This window comes from Chenopodium album, chromosome 14 (assembly GCF_948465745.1).
Source record: "Chenopodium album chromosome 14, dcCheAlbu1.1, whole genome shotgun sequence".
NCBI lineage: Eukaryota > Viridiplantae > Streptophyta > Magnoliopsida > Caryophyllales > Amaranthaceae > Chenopodium > Chenopodium album.
Window position 1 is genome coordinate 38,872,843 of NC_137847.1, and position 14,269 is coordinate 38,887,111.

The 14,269-nt window shown below is 35.7% G+C and overlaps 1 long non-coding RNA gene and 1 pseudogene across 2 annotated transcripts; one reads left to right on the forward strand and one right to left on the reverse strand.

Annotated features, from left to right (window-relative positions):
• Nucleotides 1–365: 365 nt before the first annotated feature.
• LOC145579216 (uncharacterized) lies at nt 366–2,862 on the forward strand. The gene is made up of 3 exons (XR_014099090.1): nt 366–484; nt 614–767; nt 2,290–2,862. It is a non-coding gene; the product is annotated as an uncharacterized LOC145579216 (long non-coding RNA).
• A 3,684-nt stretch (nt 2,863–6,546) lies between these two features.
• On the reverse strand, nt 6,547–9,015 carry LOC145580227 (uncharacterized; annotated as a pseudogene). Its single transcript, XR_014099343.1, has 2 exons — nt 8,887–9,015; nt 6,547–8,604 (listed from the first exon to the last, which is right to left on the reverse strand). The product of XR_014099343.1 is annotated as an uncharacterized LOC145580227 (transcript).
• Between the last annotated feature and the right edge of the window lie 5,254 nt (nt 9,016–14,269).

Here is a 14,269-nt window from a genome sequence, read left to right on the forward strand (position 1 = left end):
AAGTTTTTGTCAATGATTGTAATTGGCCCAAGCTGCCTGTAATTGGAGATTATTCCCAGTATTTTGTTTGACTTTGTATTCTTAGGTGTCGGTCATTTGCTTCCTTCTATTAAATGGACTAAATTAGAAAATTGTTGCATCAGATATGGTTTATTTTGACAATAATAGATGGACTTCAAGAACTCCATTTCAGCCTTTTATTCGATCTCCTACTTATGTTGGATGGACAGTCTGCCTTGTAGCTTCATTGTGTAAAACCTACCTGATATAATTAGCCTTCTTCCCCTTAGGAAGGTTTATTTGCTTATTTATTCTTTGGAATTGGTGAAAGTGACATGTATGGCTGATGAAGACTGAAAAGAAAATATACTCTTTGGATATATCTTTCATGCTGCAGCAACTTCTGTGAGTGAAACATATGGTTATTTGAATCTTCTTCTCAACACATCTGGAATTCTGTCTATACCCAATTTGTTACAACCAGGTATTCTTTTTGATGAATTTCAAATTTTATAAAATGAGCAATTGTTTAAAAAATTATCTTCTTTGTTTGTTAAATAATATGTGTGGCTGAACTTATACATTCAATTGTTTCGATTCCATTTTTGCTCAGCACATGTGGCCCCTGCTTAAGTCGGGAGGGAAAATAGGGACTGCGAGGGATGCTGCTGTTGTGGAAAATTTGAGTGCCAGAGTTGGATCTATTGGTGAATATAATCTAGGTGGATGGCATTCATATCGAGCTTCAAAGACAGCATTGAATCAGTGTAAGATTATTATACGAGTACTTTTTTTTTTATTATTATTATTATACGAGTACTTTATAAATGCTTATAAATGCATTCTATTGATTTTCAGAAACATACACATATAGTTAATATTATATGAAGGTGTTTATATGAAGTAGATATAAACATTTTAAAAGTGTATACGTAATATATGAATATTATTGAAAGCCAACGTTGCCTGCTATACTAGGGAAAAGTCTCATATAGAGGAAAAATGTGTTTAAGTGACTCGGGTTTATATATTTCTCATTTGTCCTTGTTAATCAATTAAAAGCGATTTATGTATTTTTCTGTAGGCAAGTGTAATATATATTATATTGCTTTCCAAATTGTAACAATTACAACTTAAGAACTTTAAAGTATGGACGAACTTCCTAGGCAGGATCGCAGGACCCTTTAGTGGTAAAAAGTTCTACCAACAAAATGGTACAATCGCCTGAGACAAATTATGTACAGCAAATAAACCACTCAAGTACCAAACCATCACTCCTTGCCAACCAGTTTGCCAACCAGATATAATACATAACAGCTAGCATAGTAAGCAGCATAAGCTGTCTTCTGAATCTGGTAATTTATCAGGTTTTGTTTGATCCATCTCACCATTGCTATAACAGTGATAAATTCACATCTAATTCCCAGCCAAAGCTTAACTCTGCTGCAAAATGTTATCGCTATTTTGTTGACTGTAATAATTCCCCAAAAACGTGATCATGGTTTTCTGTGTCATGCTATATATCAATTAATACAGAGTGCATTATGCTTGTCAAAGATTTACAAATTTTATGGATGTGACAAGACGAGTATATGTCAACATTCCTCCTGGAACTCTTATTTCTTATCCCAACCCTATGGTAGAGCTTCAGACCTTCAGTGAATATTTTTGCTAAGCTGATCGTCTCCTTATTGGACTAGCTTGACTTCTTCATTTATAGCTTCTCTTAGCTAGCAAAACCATTCTTTAGTTTGATAAGCTTAGTTCCTTTATGAAAGACTTGATTTCTTGGAAATTGCTTTTTTTTTTCCCTTTCTTTTTCCTTTGGATAATTGGATAATCGAAATTTTTTTAGTTATCTCTTTATCCTCACTAAAATCAACCCTAGGTCTTATCATCTTCAGTTCTTCACTGTGCATGTTATTTGTTATCTTTCATTTCCATAATGACCTTGCAAGTTCGTACAGAATTCCGTTAACTTGCTCATTTGGAACATGTGTTAATATTTTAAAAAAATTGTTGTTAGGCAACTATACTTTATATAGGTGCAAAATTATGCTTAACTTGCCTTTTTTTTTTTTTTTTTTTTTTTTTCTCTTGATACTGAAAATTGCCCATGCTTCTTGTAAAATGGTACAATTGTTAGTAGGCAAGTATTATTTCATAATTCAAAGGGTTCTTCACTAACGAATGCATTGCAATCTCATTAATTAGGCTAATAATTTTTATATTCTATTTACTCCGTATATTCTAAGAAATATGATAATTTTTTTGGACATTCCGTAACAGTGTACGTAGGTACTTATGTACATATCATTCTGATGGAAGGAATTCAAATTAGTATATGAGGGAACACCAGCACTTGACCTGTACGGCTGTGCCACAGTGCAATCTTGTCTTTTGATCCTATTGAAACAATTAGTTACTCTGTTCATGGTATTTATACCCTTGTTTCTTGCATCTGCAATGACAAAAACAGCTTCAGTGGAATTTGCTCGTAAGAAGGATCTAATTATTTGCCTCTTGCTGCATCCTGGCACAGTTGATACTGATTTATCTCAGCCTTTTCAGAGAAATGTCCCAAAGGAGAAGCTATTCACCAAAGAGTTTTCTGTGAATAAGCTCTTAAGCATCATCGATGGTGCTAAGATTCATGATAACGGGAAGTTTTTTGCTTGGGATGGTCAAGAAATTCCTCGGTGATGTTTGATGGTCTTGGATTCCATTAAGATTTCAAGTCATTTGCTTGCCTTTGTATCACTTTATTGATATTCAAATAATTTGTTCGCCAATGATAAAATCATTCTGAATTCTTCACGGCACGAACAGTTAGAAAACAAGTGAAAGTCATACAGGTAGATAACTGATGTATATTACTGCTGTCAAATAATGCTGAATGTAGTACTGGAGTTATTTTGGTGCTGCAATTCATGTTACTACGTGTCTACGTACATACCTTCTGCTCGTCAACATAAGCCGAGTGGTCATGCAAGTGCAGTTAATTAATTAATTTATTTTTTCTATTTTTGTAGTTGTATTACAGATCATACCTTTAACATTGTAAGTTTTTTATCTAGTCATAGGTGCGCGCGCTATGCACTCTCCCACCAATTTAGCAAATATTTTTTTTAATAAAAACGCTTTTGATGCATGTTTGTTGCGAGTTAATCAATAAATTTATGATAATTATATGTTGTATTCACTGAACAATTATATACAAGGTTCTTTAATTAACATAGATAATACATAACAAACCTTAATTCGTTTGTAAGGCATTCATTATATATGATAGTTAAATACAAGAGGATGCACAATTAGCAGCAATTTGACACATTAATGGATTGGAAACAAGACATAAACCAGAAGCCATGAGCCCATGACTCTATGCCTGACTGCACCGAATGCACAGATGATTTGATCAATAGGCCTATCAAGAAAATCCCCACACCATTACATCCATAATCTCCATCAGAATTCAATAAAGAGCTATAGTGAATTAGTGATAGAACTTCCTCATCAACAGGAATACAGGATAGATCCTTTGAGATCTCTGGCGCTTATAACCAGTCCTCTTCTTGTGGTAAATGCTGCGTAATCCTGCAAAATTAACAAATCATCATCAGCCTTCAAGCAGTTAAACGATGAAAGAGAAAATAGATAACAACACATAAAACAACCAAGGAGCAATAGTTTAACAGTAACAGAATGATCACTGTCCTTTTACTTTTGAAGCTATCTCGAATGCTTGGATGCCAACTTACTTATTCTATGATCACCTATACGGGCAGGCAACCTAGCAGGTATCATTTTGCTAGGTAGTGTTGCCATTGAAAAATAGCCCGTGGCCAGACAATCTCTCTCCTTTGCCATCATGTTCTTCCATAGCTTCATTCACTTTTGAAGCACAAGAATCGGTGTGAGCAGGAGAAAATCCTACTGTGTTCCTGGAATAGCTACAGAAATCACTCATGTCATCATTCGTATCCATCTTAACAAGAAAAGCATCCTTCTCCGGTCAGTGAGACGAAGTGATGACAGAATTCGGGGCTGGAGACGTATCATTGCAATCTTGGTCCTGTACCTTTAATCCAAGATCCTAATTAAGGGATGCAACTTCATTGCTCCCCTTTATCACAATGCTTATCTTTCAGACACTGATTGCCTTCATCTTGTCCTGCATACATCTTGATCAACGCCTAGCTGATCATTCTCGATTGGCAGATTCTGAGAACTCTCTCCCTCAAGTAATTTCCCAGCAACAGTAGCCAATAAATCAAATGCACACAATTGATTGTCCACAGATTTTTCTCAAATCAAGCGTCTCTTCTATAATGCAAGTTCATATAAATTACAAAATCTCAACACAACAGATAATCAAAAGGAAGAGAATTTACCGTAGCAGACCTCATGGTTCTAGGGATGAAAGGCACCCAACATCCGCCGAGTCTATAATCTACCTCTTCTGCAACATATCAAGGAGAACATACCAGAGGAGTCTTCAATTCAATGCTACTGTCAACACCACCCAAACTGAATCACGTCAAAAATCAATCAAAACCCAAGGCTTATTCTATAAAGTCTGTTGCACAAAACAGTTGATTAAAGCAAACACATAACAAATTGTAAACACAAAAATCCATAAAAATCACATAAATGATCATTCAAATTATCAAAGAAAAAGATTGAAAATTAATGTGATATTAGCGCCAATCAATGTGATTGATTAATGATAATTATCAAGATAGCACAATTAAAAACATAATTTTCATGATCATCAGGAAGTAGTTGGCAGCATATTTCATCATCCAAATCAGCAAAACCTTAAATAATAGCAATATCCTAAGAAAGTACGATACATGAACAATATTATGCTAAAATAATTATACGACAAATTGTTCGATCATACCCATGAATTATTTTTCATCAAAAATTAACTGAAACCAAGCAATCTATAAAAAAAATATAAAATAAAATAAAATAGTGAATTGATGATCTAAAACCCTTTGGATGAGAAAGGCAAAATTCTAGGCATCTTCTTTTTTATCAAAAACACTAAAACCATTATTTTACCATCAAAATTTCTCATAGAATAAGGAATCCTTTTAGCTAGCTCAAAAACTGTTACTCATCTTGCTGCTTGTTTTAGCTCAAAGACATTGGAGAGGGATGTTCCTCCTCATCTCTTGCTTATAAAAAAGTCGAGTGAATTGAATCTGCTGATCTCTCACAATATACTTAATTTGTCTTACATTTAAGCTCACAGAAAATACTTTACTACAAACAAATATTGCATAAAATGTTGTACCTTCACATCACCAGCTGCACAGAGTCTCACGACTGCATCAACACCAGGCCAGCAAGGATCCTACACAAGCACTAAGTGGTTTTTTTCCTCGTCTCAGGAATTGAAAGTCGGAAACATCATCTACACATTAACTTGATAGGAGATACAGAACAGAATCAGCATTAACTAACAAGGAATAAGTTGTCAAAAACATAATTGAAATCCACAAAAAAAAAAAAAAAAAAAAAAAAAAAAAAAAAAAAAAAAAAACATGACTGATGGGAACTTCTACCCGGTTAAAAGATACAGAAAACAGAACATAAGATTCGACCTAAGAAGATTCACATGCTCAAGGAATAATGCATACATGTCATAGAAAGTTAATGCAAACAAACGAAAAACCCCCAATCAACTGTAATTCAAAGTAGGGCATTTTTTTCCCTAAGTCACAAACTCCTGTCTTTTCCTGTTTTGGTTAATAATTATGCTATTCGGTAGTTTATTAGAAGATTTGTTTGCAAGCTATTTGAGTGTGTTGAATTAAAACAGGACAATGGATAAACTACTCCATATTTGGCTACAGCTAAATCAACAAAAGCACTACCCAATCCCACATACACAAAATAGGAAGAAATCACATCTATAAACAAATGGCTCTTTTAAAACAAACTTGTCACTAAGTTGACAGATTAAAACTATAAGACAGAAATTACAGCAACATTTTCCTAACTTTATTTTAAGGAAATTCTTAAATGAATAAAGGTGCCGAATTCTGACATTTTTGTCAAGAATCATATAGGCTTTCAGCATCAAGGAACTATAGATGTGAATAATGAACTGCAAATGACATCATAAGAAACCATACTCTTCCTTTCTTGCTCCATCTTTCTTTTCTGATTTCAGTCACATGCTAGTTGTTCCCTTCTTACCGTGAATTTACTAAAATCATGATATGTTAGGAGCATTCAATAACTTGCACAATCACTATTTCACTACACACAAACAGAAAAATCATACTCATATAAGATATAACAAATACATACAATAACAATAGAAGAGGACACCAAGTAAATATAAGAATCTGCTCCAAAGCAGGGCAAAACATTCAATTCAAAAACTATAGAGGCTATAGACGGAAATTATGTGGTCGGTAATTACAGCAACATTTTCCTAACTTCACAAAATTCCACTGAGATTCACCAAAAAAAAAAAAAGGGGGGGGGGGGGGGGGGGTGGTGCCTCAAAGATAAATTACTATCATGTAAGAGTATAATCTCTAAAATACAAGTAGATAAAGTAGAAAATCACATCGTCTCTACAATTTATAACCAGTTACAACACAAAAACAGCATTAAGCATCAACAGCAGGTCTGTTGTCATAAGATTCTCTTGCTTCTAAAATATTTGGGCAGTATCTCTGGGAAAGAATTTCAACTTGCTCAATAAATGATTTCCTACCATGCTCACCAATATGGCGTACCATTTGATTCCAACGCTTACGGCAAATATCACCAGATCTATGTTCCAGAAGGTTGTCCCAATCCACATCATCTTCACAAGCATCATCACGGTCTACGAGTGCAATCAACATTCTATAGTCATCAGAATTAGCCCACTTCCCTTCAGCTACCATGGGAGATGTTAACAAGTCATACCATTTCATGCAACATAAAGAATTGCTTCGAGTTGTGAGCTGATCATTAACTGCCTCCCAAGCTATGTTATCTCGTAGCATACCATGCTTCGATATCTTTTCTGTATATACTTTCATGCTCAAATCCATGTTGACAAGATTAAATAAGTTCTGGTACTCTTCTTGGGACCAGGCCCCCTTTTTTAAATTGGGACCTGGTCCTCCTCCATACATCTTTAACATGAAACCGATGTTTACCGAGTTCGTCACCCAATATTTTCCAATCTGGTCCGTGCTTTTCATAGAATTTCTTGACTAGTTCCACCTCTTCTGGGGTCCACTTGCGATCCTCACTTCGTTCAAAAAGTATGTGAGCCCTGCTATAGACAGCTATATAAGGTCTCCAAGGCAAAGATTCTCCAATTTCTTTCCAACAGCCTTTCAGTTCTCGGTGCAATCTACAGTTCATGACCATTTCAACACCTTCGTCACCCAGCTGGTGATCCTCTATGTATTTATATACAGCATTTCGGACCATCTCATCCTCCTCTTTGGAGAATCGTTTACCTTGTACCAGCCCATTTTCAACACTGTTGTTCTCCTCATTTCTATCTTCAACCACTTTCTTTTTCTCCTTGATTGATTCATCAGCAAGAGGGAAAACTTCCACAGTTTCAGAAAATTTGACTTTTTTTGATTTCTTATGATTGTTGGAAAATTCAGAAGGCTCAGCAGCTTTATTCATCTCAGGCATACAATCAGTTGCATCTACCTCGGTATAACACCCACGAGATTTCTCCTTCCTCTTTTTATTGCCTCTATCCTTATTTTTCTGACTTCCATTGATTGGCGCACAATGGGTACTCTTCTCAAGTTCTTTATCCGAATCAACTGCTCCTGAAGTATCCTTCTTTTTCTTTTTTATTTTTTTGTCTTTTACAGGTTGGATGTTTTCAATAACCTCATTGTCAAACTGATTTACATTCAAATTGGTATGACCAATACTTCCTTCCGTATCCATTATCTCTGAGGCACCAGCAGAATCAGCATCTTTGCATTTTTCTGATTTCTTCTTCTTTTTTTTCCTAATCACCTGCTCATTGTTACTATTGCCTCCAAGTTGACTATCCTCAACACTCTTGTGTGCATTCACATGGCTATTTCCCAAATGCTCTTCACTCAAATATACATCTCCCAAATTGTCCTTCACATTTTTCTGCTTCTTGTTCGCAATAACCTCATGATGAGTCTGTTTTTCTACAAAACTAGCATCACCAACATTATCATTAGACTTCTTTTTCACTTTGAATTCTGTTTTATTCTTCTTCTTCTTAGCATGCCCTTCTTCTTTAGAGTGTGTCGCACCTCCCTTCACCAGCTCAATGTCACTATTCTCTTTATGATCCACATCATCTCTATCATTTTTCCTCTTTCTACTCCTTTTTGATCTACTAACTTCTAAATTCTCCTCATTGACAGCCTCACCTGATGATTCTAAAACCTTAGAAGCCCCTCTCCTGTCTCCAGATTTACCCTTCTTCATTTTTCCCTTACTTTTATTATCATCCCATAGCGTGTCTACATCTATCCCATTCACATCCTTCTTTTTCTTCTTCCTAAGACTTTTATCCATATCTGCACCAAAGTCTATGTCTACACCTGAATCACTCAAAACCTTCTGTTTCAGCTGAAAATTAACATAGCCAAATTGCCATAACTAATACACACAAAGAGCTCTAATTTCATAGCTGAATCTTAACATCAAAGGGTTGTGCAATACATTAGCAACCAAATTTGATTCAATCATCTCATAATTTTAGGAATATTTGATTCAATAATCAAATTAGGCTCATAATTTTCTTTTCTTTTGGTGATGCTTTCATAATCTTAAATTTAGAACCAATAGTTCAGATTTTCGAAACATTAGATTGTGAAATTGAAATGATGATAACAAATACAAACAACTTACCAGAATTGAAGCTGCTTCAATGGCGGATACAAGAACTAGATTCAATGGAGAACGTCAACTGCGCTTCAATGGAAAACGTTGAGTGCGCTTCAATGGAGATCTGAGGGAGAGCAATTCAGGGGGTGTTTGGTTCAAGCATATTAGGTATAAGGCATGAGTTTGGAATGAGCAAAACCCATACCTTGTGTTTGTTTCTTGAAATTTCATTTTTCAAACCCATACCTCAAACCCCCAAGGTATGGGTTTTTGAAACCCAAGGGGGGAGGTGGGTATGGCTCATACCCATACCTTTAGGTTTAAAATTAAAAGGAAAACTATCATTCCTAGATAAAAACCAAACACATGAAATCAAGTATCAAGTTTCAACCCCATACCACCCTGGTTTCATTCCTCATTCCAAACCCATACCATTGTTTGAACCAAACGCGCGCCCCCTCAATGGGTTGGACGACTTGGTGGAGCCCTAATGGGTTAGATCCGTCTAATGGCGTTTGGTTCGCAATGTTTGATGAGTTTGGAATCAGGAATGGGGTTAAGGCGGTATCGGTTGGAATTTAATACTTAATACGGTTATTTTACCAAATATCTCTGAGTATTTCGGGCATTCACGATATACCCATGAAACATTCTAAATACACGAGCATTCACGATATACCCATGAAACATTCTAAATACACGATATACCAAGTTTAACAAAAATGCCCCTAAATACTCATATGACTAATGAGCGTCAACTTCGTTAGTCAATAAGGGTTAATTGTGTCACGTGGCATCTCCTGATTGGTTGTTTTTTTAATTTAATATTATTAAAAAATAAATTAATCAAAAATTATTTTTTTCGGAGTAATTACCATATACCCTAAAGTAATTTTTTTATTCGCCAAATACCCATAAATTTTTTCAAATTCATCATATACCCATAAGTTTTCTGAAAATGTCACCAAATGCCCTTAATGACTAACGGCTCCGTTAGTCATTATGGTTAATTACGCCACGTGGCAGCCTCTCATTGGCTATTTTTTAAATTATTAAATAATTATTTAATTATTAAAAAACTTTAAGAAAAAAAAGGAAAAATTGCCTAAAATAATCTCAACTTTGCCTCATTCGTTCCCTCAAAAAAAAAAAAAAAAAAAAAAAAAAACTTTGCCTCATTCGTCAAAAATAATCTCAATTTTGGATTATTTTTTAATAATTCGAACTTTAATGTGAATTTGCTTAGGGATGGCAATATTAGATGGATATCCACTAACTCGATCCACTCGCTTAAAATAAATGGACGAATACCCGAAAATAAATGGATGAAAAGTGGGTGACGGATGAACTGGATGATGAATCGGATCGGATATGGATGATGATTTTTCACCCGCTAACCATCCACCCACCCATTTAACATATAAAAAGATTTTTAATCTAAGAATTTTAATTAAAAAAAATTAAAATATACAATAAAAATACTTTGTTTGTTGCAAATTAATTTTTTCAAAGAATATGTAGTTAGTGCTTCTTTTTTATTTTAAAAAAATAGTAATAACTTACGGTAGAAATAGCCATAAATTAAATTTTATGCGAATTTTTTGTTCATAAAATGTTCATCCATTAGTCACCCGATCCACTTGTTTCATCCGCGGATGATGGATGGACGGATACGGATGATGGGTGAAGCAGGTGATGGATAAATGTGGATGATGGGATTGGAATGATGGATGGATGCGGGGTGAAGCTCCACCCGATCTAAATCCGATCCATTGCCATCTCTAAATTTGCTTCCAACGGTCCCAAGTGGCTTATACCTGTTGAATTGGTAATTTTTTTTTTTTTTTAAGATTTAATTTACATGTGTTAATACCTGATTGGTCAAAAATAAGTTTTAATTTTAATTTATAACTAATTTTTTTTCTTAAAACAATAAGTAATTACTAATTAACATTTAACTAACAATAAAACTATTTTTTTCTAATAATAATTTTTTTAAAAAAAAAATACTTACTTAAAAGTAAAAATAAAAACCCTCCTCCAACACCATCACCAGCAGCCCCAACCATCCCTAGCCCTCCGCGACCGGCCACATCGGCACCCAGCTTCACCATTTCCACCGTCAGTCAGCCCGCCTCTTCCTTTTTCCCCTTACCTTGCGCCCACGACCATTATTGCCACTGCCCGAGCTCCCCTGCCAACACACCAATTCAAGTTGCTTCTAATCGCACATCATCGCAGCTCTAACACTAACATCACAAGAACAGGTAGCAGCCTAGCACACGTACATCTCGCAACCCCAAGGGAGGGGAGCTCTTCGTGGTGGGGAAGGAAGAGGGTGGGATTTAAGGGCTTAGGCTTTGGCTGCTGGGTAGTCGCGCGACGAGGAAAGGGGGGTCGGGGTAAGGGGAAAAGGGAGGGGTAGGTTAGACGGCGTTGGAGGTTAGGGTCGATGGGCCCCGACATGGCCAGTCGCTGGCAGGGGTGATAGGTTGTCGTACACCTGTCAAAAATAAATTCCTAACAAAACCTACTAACAATGTAACAGGGTAAGTAGGGTCGAATCCACAGAGATATGGTATTCAATATAACTTCTAAGAAATTGGAGAAACTAAACTATGTCACAAAATCGGGATAAAAAGTTGGTCTAAATTAAAGTAAGAGTAAAAATAATTAAACGGCCTAGGGTTATGGTTCACCATGCTTATAGTTCTAAATCTATCAAAATATCAATAACAATTCAATTGATCAATTAACTAGCTTAGAGCAATTGTTAAGTCTACGGTCGGGTCTTAACGCTCTCAATTCAACATATGTAGTTCAGTCGCTAACATAATCAGAATTGCTAATTGTAAGTAAGTGTAAGGAGGGTGTGCCCATCGTAGGGGATCCTTCTCTTTATATGCCCATGGCCCTTTAAAAGCCTAGGACTTTACACTTGTTAGGGTGTATTAGGATTTGAATTCCTAACTGTTTGGGGGGCCTTGAATTAGAGTTGATCCTATCATTACGCTTTTTGTAAGAAACAAGTAAGGAGTCGCCAATGAGTTTTAAGAAAACTCATAAACCTCGTTCATGCCTCTCTCCCAAGTAGAGTTCAAGAGATATTTAGCACGAATCGTAAGTTTACCCATGCCCAAATTGGTCTACATGTACCAAAAATGAGTTCGGGAGCGAGGGTACCAAGATAACGTTCCCTTTAGGGGGGAATCGTTATCCTAGCCCTAGTGCGGCCTCTACTAGCTCTTCTTTTTTCACAATTTTATCACCAAACAATGTATACAACGTGATACCTAGAAACTAAGTTAGTTGATTTTATTTACAAGCATTAATCACGTAGGAATTACATTGCAAAAGTCGTTATTCTTATTTAATTCAAATTCGTGAAAAGAACAAGAAACACACAATATTCGCCTTGTCTTAAGTGATCAAACAACAATTAATTATTCAATTCTATTCTTTATGTAACGCAAGATGCTATGTGAAATTAATTAATTAAAAGTTTGTTTAAAGTGATCAAACAACACTAATTAATTGATTAAAAGTTATTGATGAGTGGCATCTATGGCACCCTTTTATCCTTTTTTCTCTAAGGATTCTCCCCTCATTTGCACTTGTTTGAGCCTTTTCTAAGCATTTTACCTTAGTTTTGCTTTCTCTTATCCCTTCTCGTGTTTCCTTTCCTTTTACCCCTTTTTCTTTGGTTTTCTTAGTGTCTCTCAATGAGGAGCTTTATGTTGAAGATTTGCCAGACTTTCGGTAGATGCCGTGCCGCGCCCTGGAAGAGGTCTCTCCTCCTTGACCCGCGGGCGCGGCATATCGAGGATGCCTTTTCCCCTAATTCCAGACCGCGGCCTCTCCTCAGTAGGAGAGGCCTCTCCTGCTTTTAGCCGCGGGTGCGGGCTCAGATGCCGCGGGCGCGGGATGCTGGCTTAAGCAGCTCCGTACCCAGATTGGAGAGGGCGCGACTACTCGCTAGAGGGCTCTCCTTGGTGTTTTATTTTTGTCTTTTGTGATGCATATAAATAGCCTCCTTATTCAAGTTTGTAATCATCTTTTATCTTATCAACATTTAGCCCTAATCTTAGAGAGAGAAAGTGGATTATTACTCAAGTTTCCTTTATTGTATTCAACTTTGATAAAGTTTAATCTTCAATCAAGCAAGACTTCAAGCTTTCATCTTTTATCAATCCTCTCTTTAGTAATCTCTAATCCTTTCTTTTAGCTTTATTTATTTGCCTTTTTGTTGTTTATTTTCATTAATCTTATTAGTTCATCTAGTTATTATTGTTTCCATTGTTTCTTAATCATGTTTTGTTTTGTGTTTCTTGAGTTTATTTCTAGTTTTGCTATTATGTTTAATCCCCCTTCTCTAGGCTAATTTCTTAGATAGGGGAAGAGGGTGGAAAATATGTGTTGATATTGGATGAATGATGATGATTGGATTGAACTCATGCCATAAATTGATGAAAGACATGATTTTTGATAGCTTGAGATTATTGTGGCACTTTATTTGATGTTCTCTAGTTTAAATGCATGAAAGTGATTTGAACTAGATTAAGATCATCTCTATTTTAATGATTGCATGAGAATGAGGTGTTAAAGTAGAGTTTTATGGATTGTGCTTCTTTATTCTCTTGATTCGATTGTAACTAATAGAATGCATGAGAATGATCCTAATTAGTAAACACCTTTTTCATTGATTTGCCTAGATTATTGCATGAGAATGAATTGTTTAGGTAGAACCTTGTGTTCCTTGGCATGTTCATCTTGATAACCATCGTTGTTCTCCTCTTTCTAATCATGTTTGACACCCCCGTACCCCTAGCGTCGTTCTCTTTTGATTTAATCATCTTTATCTTTGCTTGTTTGTAGTTTTAGTGCTTTTTATCCAAAAACCAACAAAAACATTCCCCTTTTTTTACTCTTGCATTAGTGATATTGATGTTGGACGAGTGAGCTTCCTTAGTGGTTCGACCCTTTACATGCCCCTATACTTGTATTAGGGTAGTTTAGGAATATAAATGATTAATTTGATTAGGGTAGTAGTTTAACAACCTATCTAACCCCTTATCAGTTATTTAAACAAAAAAGAACATATGATTGATCTAATTGTTCGGGAATTTACCACTTCTCCTTGCTAGGTCTTCATTTAGAACACTTATGGACTCCTTCTTGTTCGGGAACCTCCACCATAGTAACACGTAATAAAGGGGGTGATAAAGAATTTATGTCTTCGTCATGTGCAATTACTAGATATATAAATGGATCAAATTATGGAGATAATTAAGTTCGTACATTTGGGTTGTCGTTATATCATAGCTAGAGGTACTAACGATCTTTGGGCTAGTAAAATAGGCCAAAGCCCACATGAACGAATCCTATAAGGTCACACAAAGGGCCTACA